General features: G+C 41.2%; 1 protein-coding gene across 5 annotated transcripts in view; it reads right to left on the bottom strand.

The window, feature by feature from the left end:
• The window catches only part of LOC101837563 (ubiquitin carboxyl-terminal hydrolase 29), a 204,056-nt gene extending 189,892 nt beyond the window's left edge, over positions 1 to 14,164 (bottom strand). For 2 of the 5 annotated variants that reach the window (XM_040734000.1, XM_013124948.3), the window contains exons 1-2: positions 13,417 to 14,164; positions 5,960 to 6,115 (exon numbers count right to left, since the gene is read on the bottom strand). The gene's annotated coding sequence lies outside the window, so the exon portion shown is untranslated. Of the gene's footprint in view, positions 1 to 5,959; positions 6,116 to 7,232; positions 7,296 to 13,416 lie in introns of all 5 variants that reach the window. The other 3 variants (XM_040733998.1, XM_040733999.1, XM_013124949.3) reach the window with 3 other exon arrangements.
• Positions 14,165 to 14,211: the final 47 nt, after the last annotated feature.

Here is a 14,211-nt window from a genome sequence, read left to right as displayed (position 1 = left end):
TCCTAATGTCTTGAAAAAAAACAAACAAACAAAAAAAAAACAAAAAGAAAGAAAAGGAAGGAAGAAAGAAAACTCCTTCCCCTCAGAAAGAAAGAAAGAAAGAAAGAAAGAAAGAAAGAGAAAAGAAAGAAAGAAAAGAAAGAAAGAAAGAAAGAAAGAAAAAACTTGCTTGGCTTTTCATTACTGAGGAACTTGATGTGAATCTGCATATGAATTTATGTATCAACCAAACACACACACACACACACACACACACACACACACACACAGTCCCAAGAACTTGTTTATTTATTTTGTAAATTAGTGTTTATTGTAATCTGACTATTTAAGCACCGAGCCAGCTAGTCCTGAGGACTTCCAGAGCTCCGGGGGAGACCTCCAGAGTCCCCACTTAAGGTTTCCACTTACTGTAGAGTAAGCAACTCAGCCGTTACACATCCCAGAGACCTCTTACTCTCATGCCTCGCCTGTGTCCTGCATCTCAGATATCCACTAAATAAAGCTTCTGTCAACCCAATCTCCCCAGACGCGATCACGGGGCTAATGTCTGATCTCTTATATTGCCACACATATACAAATCGTTAGCAGGGTTTATTTATATAGTCTTCAAAGAACGTCTTGACGCTGTTCGCTTCTCCCTGTTTCTGCTGTTACTCTGCTCAGTCTGTTGTTCTCTATCTGCCTCGTGTCTGGCCTGTCCTCCTCCTCTCTCATATTTCTGGTCTCCAACCCTCCACAGAACAGCCAGAATCATCTTAAGATGGATGATGTCAGGCCTTATTTAAAGGTATTCGGACACCCCTTGCCATATTTAGGACTTTAGGATTACATTTTCCATAGCTTTTGCTCTTTTTTTCTTTGCATTTTTATTTTTTCATTTTCATGTGTGTGTGTCTTTGCATGTTTGTGTATGTGCATATTTGCGTATGTGGGGGGTGCATGTGAACGTGTGTGTGTGTGTACATGTTTGCATGTGTGAGAATACGTGTTTGGGTCACATGTGCACATATGTGTGCACGCATGTATGTGTGTACATATTTGCATGTGTGAAGATGTGTGTGTGCATGTTTGCATGTGCACGTGCGTGTGCATATATGTGCGTTTGCATGTGCACATACGGAAGCCCAAGGCTGCTATCCACAGTCATCCTCCATCAATCTTCCATGTTATTCATGAAGGCAGGGCCTTTCAAGCAAACCCAGAGCTCTCTGATAGGCTAGTGTGGCTAGCCAGCTTGCTTTGATGAACCCTATCCCTGCTTCCCAAGCTGGGATTATAGGTATGCTGCCATGCCCACCCAGCATTTATGGTGGTCCTGGGGATTTGAACTCCGATTTCCATGCTTGAGCCACTGAGCCGGTCTCCCCGGGTCTTTATATTTGGAATTGAACGGCAAGTCTGCTGGCCTTGGCTCCTGATGAGTTGTTCAGTCTTCCACACCCGCACAATCTCATGGGTCCCACTTCATGCCCCACACTGTCCTCCAGACTCTCAGTGGTTTGTCTGCCTGCCTGCTTTCCTTCTTTTCCTTCATTCTTTTGTTTATTTTTCTAGCATTTATGGTTTTGTACATCGTAATTTTATCCATCTGGAATGCTCTTGCTCTTCCCACACCTGGCTCTTCTTAAAATTTAGTCTTAGCTTCCCTTCCTCGTGTGTGTGTGTGTGTGTGTGTGTGTGTGTGTGTATGTGTGTGTGTTGATTACTCTGTGTCTGCTGTAGAAGTACACCCTCCCCAATTGCCTTTTCCTCCTCTCCCCCTCCTCCCTCCTCTTCCTTCTCCTTCTAAGTGTTTAGCATAATCTTTGTAAGTTTATCTGTCAGCTTACTTACTGGATGTGTCTTCTAAGCTAGAGACTAAAACTCTAAAGACATAGCTAATTGAATAAATGAACTCACATGGGAACCACTTTAATTCCATTTGAAAGGAGCCGTACCCATGACCTGGCATTTGCCCTTATCAGTAGTGGGGGCCCAAATATTGACTGGAGGACAGCTGTATCCACTTTTACTTATGTGGGCTCTGTCTATTGATATCAGTGGTTCCTGACTCATGAAGACTTGACTTGCATTTTATTTCTGACTCTAGGACTGAGGCAGTGCAATTTGCATTCATTGGCAATTGTATTTTGAATTTTGATCTTTTTCCCAGGGTACCAATATGTGCTATGATGCTCTCTAGGGAATCTGGGCAGGAAGCCATCACTCCCGATCAGCCACATGAGCAGGAGGCTAAACAACAGATACCTTCTTTTTAAATTTAAAAATTTTTTTTCTCTTTTGGGCCAGGGTCTCATGTAGCCCAAGCTGGACTTGAACTCATGTGTAGCTAAGGATGACCATGAGTTTCTGAACATTCTGCCTCCACCTCTCAATTGCTGGGTTATGAGTGTCCATCACCACACATAGCTTTGTGTAGAACTAGGGGGTCAGATACAGGGCTTTGTGCAGACTAGACAACTACTAAGCTACAAACATCTCACAGTGTTCACATTGTTAAGCTATTTTTATTTAATTGCTTTAGTATGTAAGAGTGTTTTGCCTGTGTGTGTGTGTGTGTGTGTGTGTGTGTGTGTGTGTGTAACACGTTAATGCCTGGTGCCCAAAGAGTCCAGAAGAGGCCTTTGGATCCCTAGGAAGCAGAGAGGGATGTCTGTGAGCTGTCATGTGGATGGGCGCTGGGCATTGAACCCAGGTCATCTGCAAGTGCAGCAAGTATTCTAAACTGTTTTGAGTTTGAGATACTTTCACTTTACAATGGAAAGGCTTACTTGAACATAGTGCCACTGTCAGTAGAGGGGCAGCTGTAGTTTTACTAAGAAGTTAAAACGCTGGGGCTGGAGAGATGCTCAGTGGTTGCTGCTTGTCTGAAAGTCTGAGGCAGCTCACGGTTGTCTGTAACTCCAGCCGCAGGGGATCCATCACCTTTTCCTGGCCTCCTTGGACATGGAACTCATGTTCACACGTGCTGTGCAAGCACACACCACCACAGACATACCACACACACACACACACACACACACACACACACACACACACAATTAGACTGAATCTTAATAAAGAACTAGAAAAGTCTAACCAAATACTTTTAAGGAGGTTGAATCTATATTGAAAGCCTCCCAAGAGAAAAAGTTCAGGATGCGAAGACTTGAGGTGTAAATCCAACTAACTATTCGATGAAGAAGCAATGTTAGCATGTCTCAGAGACGTTCAAAGATACTGCAGGCAAGGGAATGCCTGCACACTCATTTCCCAAGGCCTGCATTATGCTAACACTAAATCCAGGTCATGATACTACAAGAAAATAAAAGTGACTTTTCCTGATGAACGCAGAGGCAAAAATCTTCTACAAAATATCAGCTAATTAAGTTTAGCTCATTAAAAGATTATGTATCATGGTCAAGGGGAGGGGAGGGTGTCTTAACAGTCACTAGTCACGCTCTGTGCCATAGGCATATTCCTTCAATAGCAGAGGACCAACCCATAGCTCTGTAGATGGAGAGAGAGTATTTCCAAGTTCAACATCCTTTCTGAATAAAGACTAGAGAGCTAAGTGTAGTAGCGTGTGCACCTCAACACAACAAAGGCCAGTTTTGGTAAACCCACAGTAACATAATGATGATAAAACAAAATACAGAAAGCTTTCCCCCTAAGAATCAAGGCAATTTTTTAAGACAAGGTCTTTCTATGTCATGGAGCTCACAGTGTACACCAGGCTGGCCTTGAACTCACAGAGCTCCTCCTGCCTCTGCCGCCTCATATGCTGGGATTTTAAAGGTGTGTGCCACCATGCCTGGCAAGAAAAAAACTGCATTCTTTTACCATGTCTTGTCAATATGATCCTGACATTCCCACTTAGAACAATAACACCAGGGAAAACAAAAAGCATGGAAATTAGAAAATAAGAAGGTAAGATGATCTGTTTGTAGTTGACAAGATCTTAGATATAGAAAACTCTAAAGACAACATAAAAATAGCCTGCCAGAATTAATAGATTAATTCAGGAAACTTGCAGGGTACAAAATCAAAATGGAAAACCAGTACCTTGTACATCAATAATAGACTATCTGCAAAAGAAATCAAGAAACCCGGGCCAATCAGATGGCTCCGTGGTTCAAAGCAATCGCTGCCAGGCGCAACTACAATCTTAGTTCAAGCCCCTGGGTCCCACATTGTGGAAGGAGAGAACCAACTCCCGAAAGTTGTCCTCTGACCTTACATACCAAGGCACACTTGGCATCTCGTGTGTGTGTGTGTGTGTGTGTGTGTGTGTGTGTGTGAGTGTGAGACGCATATGCGTGCTGAAAAAAACAACCAAAAAAGACAGCTCCGTTTACAGTATCATCTTTAAGAGTATTTAGGAGTAAATTAGAGCAGGTAAAAGATGTATATAGTGAACACTGGAAGACGCTGATAAAAGCTAAGAATATAAACAAATGGAAGTTTTTCTCATGTTCATAGATTTGAAAATTATGATTTAAACATCAGCACTATGCAGTGTGACCTATAGGCTCAAGATAGTCATTGAAATCCTAGTGGAAAAAAATTATAATAAGTATTATACAACAGGCAATGATTAACTAAAAATGCACTAAAGATTTGAATTCCAGATGAGACTTGTCATCTTTTGGGCAATTAGAAAAAAATGTTTGATACCTAACTCAAAGGAAAAAAGGGTGGGCTGGTTAGAAAACCAGTTTGAAGCTTCCACACAATAGAGAAAAGTACAGCGCAAAGGCCACGTAGGAAATGAGAGAAAACGCATGTAAGCCATGTATCTGACAAGGAGTTAGTATCCTAAATGCATAAGTAACTGAATAGCAGCAACACAAACAATTGAAAAAAAATAAAATAAAGTCACTTTATTCTTATTACCTCACTGACTAAGATATCACACAGCATGTTGAAGGAAGACATCCCAACACGAGCCAAGTCCCAAACACTATCCATCCCCGTGAACTTGTATACAGTGAGAGAGACCACGATGAAGTCCTCCAGCTTTGCTCGGATTTTACACTGTCACTGTCCAGTACATATTGTTATGAACTTACAAACACACACACACACACACACACCTAGGACAGATTATAAGCTAGAAAAACGGTTGTCCTTATAACCTCTTTCATGAATCAAGTGTCCTTTACTGGCCTTTTACCCTTCCTCATCACCTGTTATAACCCTTTGATAGTACTTTTCTTAATATTATACTATAATCATACTTATATCTGTACATGTGTGCATATGTACATATGTATACAAAAGTAATTAACGTATGTTACACACACACACATATATACATTATAGGTAACCAAAGCGTTTTGTTTTGCTTTGCACACACATGGATAGGTTATAGGCTGGGATCTACACATGGCAACCAAAGTGCTTGGTTTTTCCCTGAGTTTTTGGTCACTGACTTTATATTTTCCAAATCCATCCATTTCCTTGCAGATTTCGTGATTTTGGATTTTCTTCACAACTCAATAATATTCCATTCCTCTCCCCCACCCAAGGAATTCTAAGATGACAACGACAAAGGACTCCAACGGCCGTTTATTATCAGCAGGCGCCATCAGGTATGGGAAAGCATACTCAGTGACAGTAATCATGGGAGGAAGGCAAGCTAAAACTACAAGCTGTTACCTCATACCTTCTAGAATGGCTGTTAAAAAAAAAAACAATGTATGGGTGTGGATGTAGAGCAGGGAAGTCTTGTTACAGACGTATAAATACATATAACCATTATAGAAAGCAACGTGAACGTTCACAAGTGTATATCAAAGCAAACCACTGCATGGCAGAAACATATGCAGTTGTTACCTACCGATTCTTACCTACCTTAAAAGGCAAGAAGCCAAACCATTTAAAATGTACAGCTACTAATTTAAAACACTAGTGATCGAACCATCACAAGTCAGGGTAACACGTTAGGTAAAAAAGACTTTTTGAAACGAAAGATTACCTGCTAGCATTACTTTACATCTCCTCGAATGTCTTCAGCGCCAGACTCGGTAGGGAAGAGCTGAGTTCTCCTCCGCTGGAGCCTTCTTTCTGCCTGTTGTGGTGTCACAGGTCGGACTGCCTCAGGAAAAGGTCACTGTACACTTGGAAGCAACAACTGTTGTAAGCAATGAAGACAATACTATGTGCGTATTGCATGATACATGCTCGATTGGACATGTGTGTGCAGGTGAATGCTAGTGGTCATTGTCTGTTGTCTTCCATAATCACTTTCCAGTTTATGTTTTGAGACAAGGTTCTCCCACTGAACCTGAAACTTGCCAATTAGGCTGCACTGGCTGGCCAGCAAGCCCCGGGGATCTTTCTGTCTGTCTCCCCAGCACTGGGATTCAAATAGGTCCTGTGACCAGCTTTTTATTCTGTTGGTGCTGGGAATTGAACATCATACTTATAGGAGCTCTACCGACTGAACCATCTTCCCAGCCCAAATGGAAACACTTTGGACTGATGTGGTCCCATAAGTTTGTGAGTTCATACTCTGAGCTAATGTCTATGTTAGTATAAATTTGGAATGATACAGACATTTTATAATAATGTTTAGGATATGCTAGTGATAGAGATATTTAATGACAATGGATATTTTTTTCAGTTTTAAGCTAGAGTGTTTTGTATGTCTCTCTCATAAATGAAGATTTTATGGATACTGTATCTTTTCAAGAATGTTGAAAGTCGGGCTAGAGAGATGGTCCAGAGGTGAAGGGCACTTGGTGCTCTTGCAGAGGACAGAGGTTCAGATCCCAGCACCTGCTCAGGAGGCTCACAACCATCTCTGACTCCGGTTTGAGGGGGAATATAATGCCATTTTCTGGCTTCCTCAGATGCAAATACAGGCATGTATGATGCAAATACATACATGCAGGCAAAACATGCATTAAAAAAACCCTAAATCTAAAAGCCAGAATTTTAAAAAGCATCCAGGTGCTTTCATTAGCAAAAAGGAAACTATTATAATACTCTAATAGGTGCAGAAAAATAGAAATGAAATAGCAGTAAAGGTCTGTTTAAGGGCGTACTGGCTAAGAATTCTGCAGAGTAGAAGGAAGACACTCCCCCCACAAACTGATCACTGATATTCCAATTCTAAAGGCTGTGGAGAAAAACAGCATCCTTAGAAAGAGGCATTATACCTGACTTCATCTTTGGTGTTAGGTGACAAAGGAATAATATTGTCAGGACAAAGAGAAAACATATAAGCAGGATCTTTAAACCCTTACCTGGCTATGCTGTTACTCAAAAATGTCTTTTAAAGGTGTTTCAATGAGGGGGGGGAAATGAACCTGGAAGGAAGGAGGGAGACTTAAGAATGAATGACTTAGCAATATATCAGCCCATATGATTAATATTTTCCACTATAAAATGGATCTGGGGGTGGCTGGGAGTTAAGGTGTATAATTAGCTGGGTGCCATGGTGCATGCTTTTAATCCCAGTGCTCAGGAGGTAGAGAGGAGCAGATTGATGTCTGTGAGTTCAAGGCCAGCCTGGTCTACATAGGGAGTTCCAGGACAGCCAAGGCTACAAAGTGAGACCCTGTCTCAAAACAAAACAACAAAACAAAAAGCCAAAGCTAACTGAACAAACAAGCAAGCAAAAGGTGTAACTACCATCCATTATGTTAGAAGTGAGAAACGCAACGCATTGCTAAGGTGTGCCAGAATTTCTACTTTAGTACATTTAGTATTTTTTTTAACATTTGTGTGTAAATTAAGAATTTAAAGAATTAACAGAAATTGAGTGGAAGAATGCACTAAATCAACAAAGGAAATAGAGAACAGTAAGGAAAACTCGACCAACTCAATAGAAAGTCTGGAGAGGAGAAAATGGAAAGGAAAAGGTATATTAACTAAATATGCCAGTAATTACAAGTGTAAAAAGATCCGCTCCCTTGTGTCACTTAACAGAAGGACTCTGGACTTGTTCACACCTAACAATGTGCCTTTGAACTACTTAAAGCAAAAGCTGCGAGAAGCAATGGATAAAAGCACAGGCGTCCCGGTTTATATTAATTAGAACTATTTAGAATAGATAGATAAAGCAGACAAAAATAGAGCAAAAAAAAATAGCAGCAATATAAACACAGTTAAGAAGCTTAACCTTATGTACGTAAACAGAAGTTAATGCCTAGCAATTAGAGAATACTGTTTATTGTCTAACACCTCAAACAATTCAAATCAATCATACCTTAAACTAAAAGAAGCCTTAAGAAATGGCAAATCTCACAGACTAGTTCTATTTGACTGCAATGCAGTGGAGTTTTAAAAATCTACATTCAAAAGACATTTCTTTTTTACGTAGAATTCAGAATCGTAAATGCATTCCTTTACGCCACTAATGGAAACAAAGTGCAGATCTGAACCACGATGAGGTACGTGGGATCCAGTTCAAGTGGCACTTGGAAGAGAATTTATAGCCTTCAATACATATGTTAAAAATTAGGAGAGAATAAAAATAAATGAGATAAATATGCAACTCAAGAAGCTAGGAAAAAAGGAGCTCAAATAACTAGGAACGAAATCAAGAGCAAATTAAATGACAATGAAGAAAGAATGTGGTCCATAGAATCAAAAGCCACTTTTAGAAAAAACAAACACACACACACACAAAACCAACCAAGAACTGTATCAATAATAAATATAATCCCATTGGAAAAAAAGATGATAAAGTGCAATCTAAAGAATTTTATAAGGCTTGTATAACTCTGATGCCAAAGCCAGACAAGGACAGTATAATAATAATAATAACAATAATAATATTAATATTAATAAAAAGTGTGAACTATATAAGGCTTGTATAACTCTGATACCAAAGCCAGACAAGGACAGTCTAATAATAATAATAATAATAATAATAATAATAATGTGTGAATTGAGACACAAAAATGATATCCAGCTGCACGTGTGTATAAACCAGACTCTCATAGACACGGTTAAGTAGGGCTTAGGAATGTAAACACATTTTAACCTCAGAAACTGCTGGCATTCACATCCTTAGTAGATAGGAAATCATCAAATTGCAGCAAATATAGAGAAGCCATAAAATTAAACTCATGAATGGTATAATTTTTTTTAAGATAGGAATTTTATAACCTCCAATAAAGAGGCTCTGCCAAAATATCCACAGTGGACTTTTGTACTTGATGGCAAAGATAAGACTGTCCTTTTTCTCTAGTCTGAAATCAGAGTTATTTCGTCTCATTGCCGGGATACGATTGTTAACGAGTTTCAAACAAAACAAATAAGCAAACAAACAAAAAAAAAAACCCAGTGATTAACAATGTTAACATTTTAAAAATCCCTGGGAAATATATAAAAAAGACAATCAGGTAACGAGAAAACCCAGTTCACTGCCAGCTAGCTCACCAGCTCGCACACTAACACACAGACAGCAATGGCCAATATTCCCTTCAAAAAATGTATAAAGCAGGTCAGTTCATGACAAAAACATCATCTAAATCCAAATTGAGACATGTTCTATACCTTACTTCCCTTTGTACAACCCTAACAGCCAAGTTTATAGAAAGTGAGGAATGCTAAGAAACTCTGAGAGTCTGAATCTAAGAGAGAGAGAGAGAGAGACAGTGTGTGTGTGTGTGTGTGTGTGTGTGTGGTGTTGGATGTCCTGTGTGTGTGTGTGTGTGTGTGTGTGTGTGGTGTTAGGGGTCCTCTGTGTGTGTGTGTGTGTGTGTGTATGTGTGTGTGTGGTGTTAGGGGTTCTGTGTGCGTGTGTGTGTGTGTGTGTGTGGTGTTAGGGGTCCTCTGTGTGTGTGTATGTGGTGTTAGGGGTTCTGTGTGTGTGTGTGTGTGTGTGTATGTGTGTGTGTGGGGGTGTTAGGGGTTCTGTGTTTCTGTGTGTGTGTGTGTGTGTGTGTGTGTGTGTGTGTGTGTGGTGTTGGGTCCTGTGTGTGTGTGGTGTTGGAGGTCCTGTGTGTGTATGTGGTGTTAGGGCCCTCTGTGTGTGTGTGGGGATGTTGTGGAGTCCTATTTGTGTGTGTGTGTGTGTGTGTGTGTGTGTGTGTGTGTGGTATTGGGGGTCCTGCTTTTGTGTATGTATTTGGTATTTTGTATGGCGTTGTGGGGTTCTGTTTGTTTGTGTGTGTGTAGTGTTGGGGGTCCTGCTTGTGTATATGTGAGAGAGAGAGAGAGAGAGAGAGAGAGAGAGAGAGAGAGAGAGAGTGTGTGTGTGTGTGTGTGGTATTGGGGGTCCTGCTTTTGTGTATGTATTTTGGTATTTTGTATGGCGTTGTGGGGTTCTGTTTGTGTGTATGTAGTGTTGGGGGTCCTGCTTGTGTATATGAGAGAGAGAGAGAGAGAGAGAGAGAGAGAGAGAGAGAGAGAGAGAGAGAGTGTGTGTGTGTGTGTGTGGTATTGGGGGTCCTGCTTTTGTGTATGTATTTGGTATTTTGTATGGCATTGTGGGGTTCTGTTTGTTTGTGTGTGTGTAGTGTTGGGGGTCCTGCTTGTGTATATGTGAGAGAGAGAGAGAGAGAGAGAGAGTGTGTGTGTGTGTGTGTGTGTAGTGTTGGGGGTCCTGCTTGTGTATATGTGAGAGAGAGTGTGAGCGTGTGTGTGTGTGTGTGTGTGTGTGTGTGTGTGTGGTGTTGGGAGTCTTGTTTGTGATACAGACATTAATGGAAAGATGGATAAAATCCAAACGCAGTCTGTATTCTCAAGTTTTGTGCTAGTATTGATTTCTTGACGGTGTCCTGTGCCAAGGTTCTGTTACGATGTTCTCATCCAGGGAAAATAGCAACAGGAATCTTTACATTATCTTGACAACTTTCATAAATCTGAAATTATTTTTTTACAAAATAACCAATTAGAAATGACCCACAATAATGGAGGAAAAACACCTCCTAAAGGCAAACAGGACCTTTAAAGGAAAAAAAAAACCTATTACATGAGCCTGTTCATATCTGTAGGATACGAACATACAGAGATGAAGGCATTTGATAGCGTGACATTTGCCACCTTATCTAAATTACTCTCTAGCCTTAATAAAACATGAATGCAAATCTCGGGAGGCTATTTCATCAAACTCGACAAGCCCATGTGAAAATTCATTTGGAAGCAACAAGGTGAGGGACATCCGGGAGCATTTAGAAAGCCAACGGGTGGAGCAGCCCCTTCAGAGGTCAAGGCACCACAAATCAGTATTAATGAATACGGTATGTTAGTACACAGAGGTAGGCAAATGGGCCAATGGAGCAGACCAGAAGGCTCAGACAGACACATGAGTGTCTTCCTGCTATAGAAACAAAATGTGTGTGCGTGACATCCCTACCATTAGGAATACAAAAATACAAAAATCAAAAAAAATGTCCTGAAATCCAATGCTTATTAGAATATTAGAATCTCTAATAACCTCCGTAAGGGCAGTTTTCTTCAGGTATAAAAGCCTAAGGAAAAGATCAATGGGTTTGATAGTACCCTATCTGACGCTGTTTCAAGAGCCAGAGGTACCACGGCTGTTTGCATTTTGTTGGTGGGGGTTAGTATGGGGTCAGAAGGTAACTCAAACTCAGGGAGAGAAAACCTTTCATTTGCTTCAAAACATCCTTCTGCGTGCCTTCCAAAATCAGTTCAGTGCAGTGTGGGGGGGGGGCGTCAGAAGGAAGAGTTTGGAGCAGAGGAAACTCACGAGGAAAACTGGGTGGGATTCTGCGGGACAAATTTGGGGTGTGTTTTGGATACAGTCAGTGGGATATCCTGAAAGAAATAAAAGATTGTGAGATTTTCGCCTACAGCAGCTGACCCTGATTTTAGAGATGAGGAAAAAGAAAAAAAAGGAAACTGGGGATTGAACTCATGCATGCTAGGCAAGCAGTATACCAAACTGCGTCAATCCCTGGCACCTAACATGTTGCTTTTGGGTGCTTTTGAGTTGCTTGTTAGATGTATGAACAAAACGTCTGGCTTGCATGTGGACTGTCGAATACACGGGATTGGGAGGGTATGGAGAGTTCTGTGGCATAGGATTAAAATTTGGATCTGCTGGTGTATGACTAGGCATTTAAACCTTGTGACTAGGTTAGAAAATATGTGGTTACCTAGGGAGAGGTTGTGTAAGAATGGTGGCCATGTTCTGAGGCATTTAGAGGTTGAGTAAGGAGGGTCGGCTAGGATAGGGGAAGAGGCCAAGGAGAATGAGGACCCTGCAAACAAGAGACAATAGAGAGGGTTGTTGTTACTGTTGCATTTTAGATGCTGAGTGAGTAAGCATGAAGAGAATTGGTAAAATTGTCATGCAATTTCAGAGACGTCAAAAGGAAGTCTTCATGACATGTATGTTAGCTAAAGGCGTATAGTGAGGCTATGGAGTTGGTGAAAAGAGATTGATTACAGTATGGAGGGTTAGTGAGCTTGAGGAAACGGAGTCCTATCTCTGTGGGAGCTCTTACAGCCTACCGAATTCTCAGAGAATCCATGACCCATGACCCAGAGATAAACTGGTTTTGCAGATAGAAGGGATGGAGCCCATCCGTTAAAATACACCCCCCACCCAGAAAACTTTAACAAGACATGATTCCTTGGGGGCTCCAAAACCGATCTCGGTGGAGATCTAAGCTCTCCTGTTGAGCTGAATGAATAGTCAGATTCAAAGATCTATGCATAGTATGGTATTCAGCTTCACTGCAAGCGTTTGAATAGGAAGGGACAGTATTTTCATTCATACGTTATGCTTATATGGCTCTGTGAGGAGAGAAAGCCTATCTAAGGTCCGGGGATTTAAAACTGCGTAAGCTGTGCACCAGCCCAACACGTCTCTATCTAGCCAGCAATCACGAATAACTCTTTAAGTACAAATTTAAAATCAAAATCCGAGGTATCAGATTTGCTGTACTCTTAGGTAAAACTGTTTTTAATCCGCAGACCGCGATCTTGTGTGGCTCGCCCCCCCCCCCGTTTAAAATGAAAATACTGCATTTTATGTGTCCAATAAAAATATACGACCCGAAGTTTTAGCAGCCACACAAAAATACAATTGTGTGGATTTACTAGAATCCAATTCTGTCCTGCAGAATACATTTTTTGGTTATAAGAAAGGACGCTGCGTAAATACCCCCGAAATTAGTCTGTGGCACACCTGTGCTTATTTCCTTTACCTAAATTCCTTTGCCGAGAAAGGGTTCCATCAATAGCACATTAACAAACTTTTAATAATTCATCGATTTTTACTGCCAGGGAAGAAATACCGTTTATCTGCCAAGGAAATTCATGGTCACGGAGAATAAAGCCAAAATCATCTTTCCATAGGCTGCCTTCCCCTCCCCCATTTCTTTTCCTAGAGGTAACCAGCTAAAAATTTTCTTGCACATCATTCCAGAAGCTTCGCCCACATTTCTATTTTATTTTTAACAAAGAAACAAATGAGAAGGAAAAAGAAGAGAAAACCAAACTTACCATTCCGTTTCTACGCACTTCAGCAACGCGGTTTTATTTCATTGAATCTATCGCGATCTGAGTCCTTTACGGCAGCGATACCCCCGTTATTTCTCCCGGAGACAGGAATCTCTTCTATCAGAGGCAGGCTTGGTAATCTACCCGCTCACTCCCCTTGCGATTTCTTGCTATTCTATGCGGTGGATTCGTGCAACGCTGGCTGACAGCATGCGATTCCGCGCACTGCCATAAACCGCCTTCACCGGGTATCTCAGGTTGGCGGTTCTCTGTGCCGAGTCAAGTCATGATTCTTCCAGCCATTAGTATTGTCCTGTGACTTGCGATCTCTTTTGCCCCCCTCCCTTTTTTTTTTTTTTTTTTTTTGGTTTGCCTTTGTCTGTCACTTGGTGGTTTCCAATCGCTCTTCGTTTATTAAGGAAATTAGCTTAGTGCTTGGGTTTTGCAGGCAGAAAATTCCTTTCTTCCACCTTTATCGTTCGTGGTTAGACCTCAACGTATTTGTTTTTGCCTCGATTTTTCACGGTTTTTTTTTCCTTTTTCCCGTTTTTAGACAAATATATTCTCGTCCTTTTTCCCTTTTCTTCTTAGATTTTGCATTGGGGCATCAATAGTAGGTATTTCTGTTTCACCCCGATTTCTTTTGGGGGGGCTGCATCGCTTCACACCCACATCCCATCCCCCTTTTTTCCAGACCCTGCTTGGGGGCCCCCTCACACTGACTCCGTTGACGTCAACCCCGTGCCTTGGCGCCAAGCTGTTGCCTTGACAACCGCAGTCGGATTGGCAGGGTGTGGG

The sequence above is a fragment of the Mesocricetus auratus genome, unplaced genomic scaffold (assembly GCF_017639785.1).
Source record: "Mesocricetus auratus isolate SY011 unplaced genomic scaffold, BCM_Maur_2.0 Super-Scaffold_100037, whole genome shotgun sequence".
Lineage (NCBI taxonomy): Eukaryota > Metazoa > Chordata > Mammalia > Rodentia > Cricetidae > Mesocricetus > Mesocricetus auratus.
This window is presented reverse-complemented; position numbering and strand designations above follow the sequence as displayed.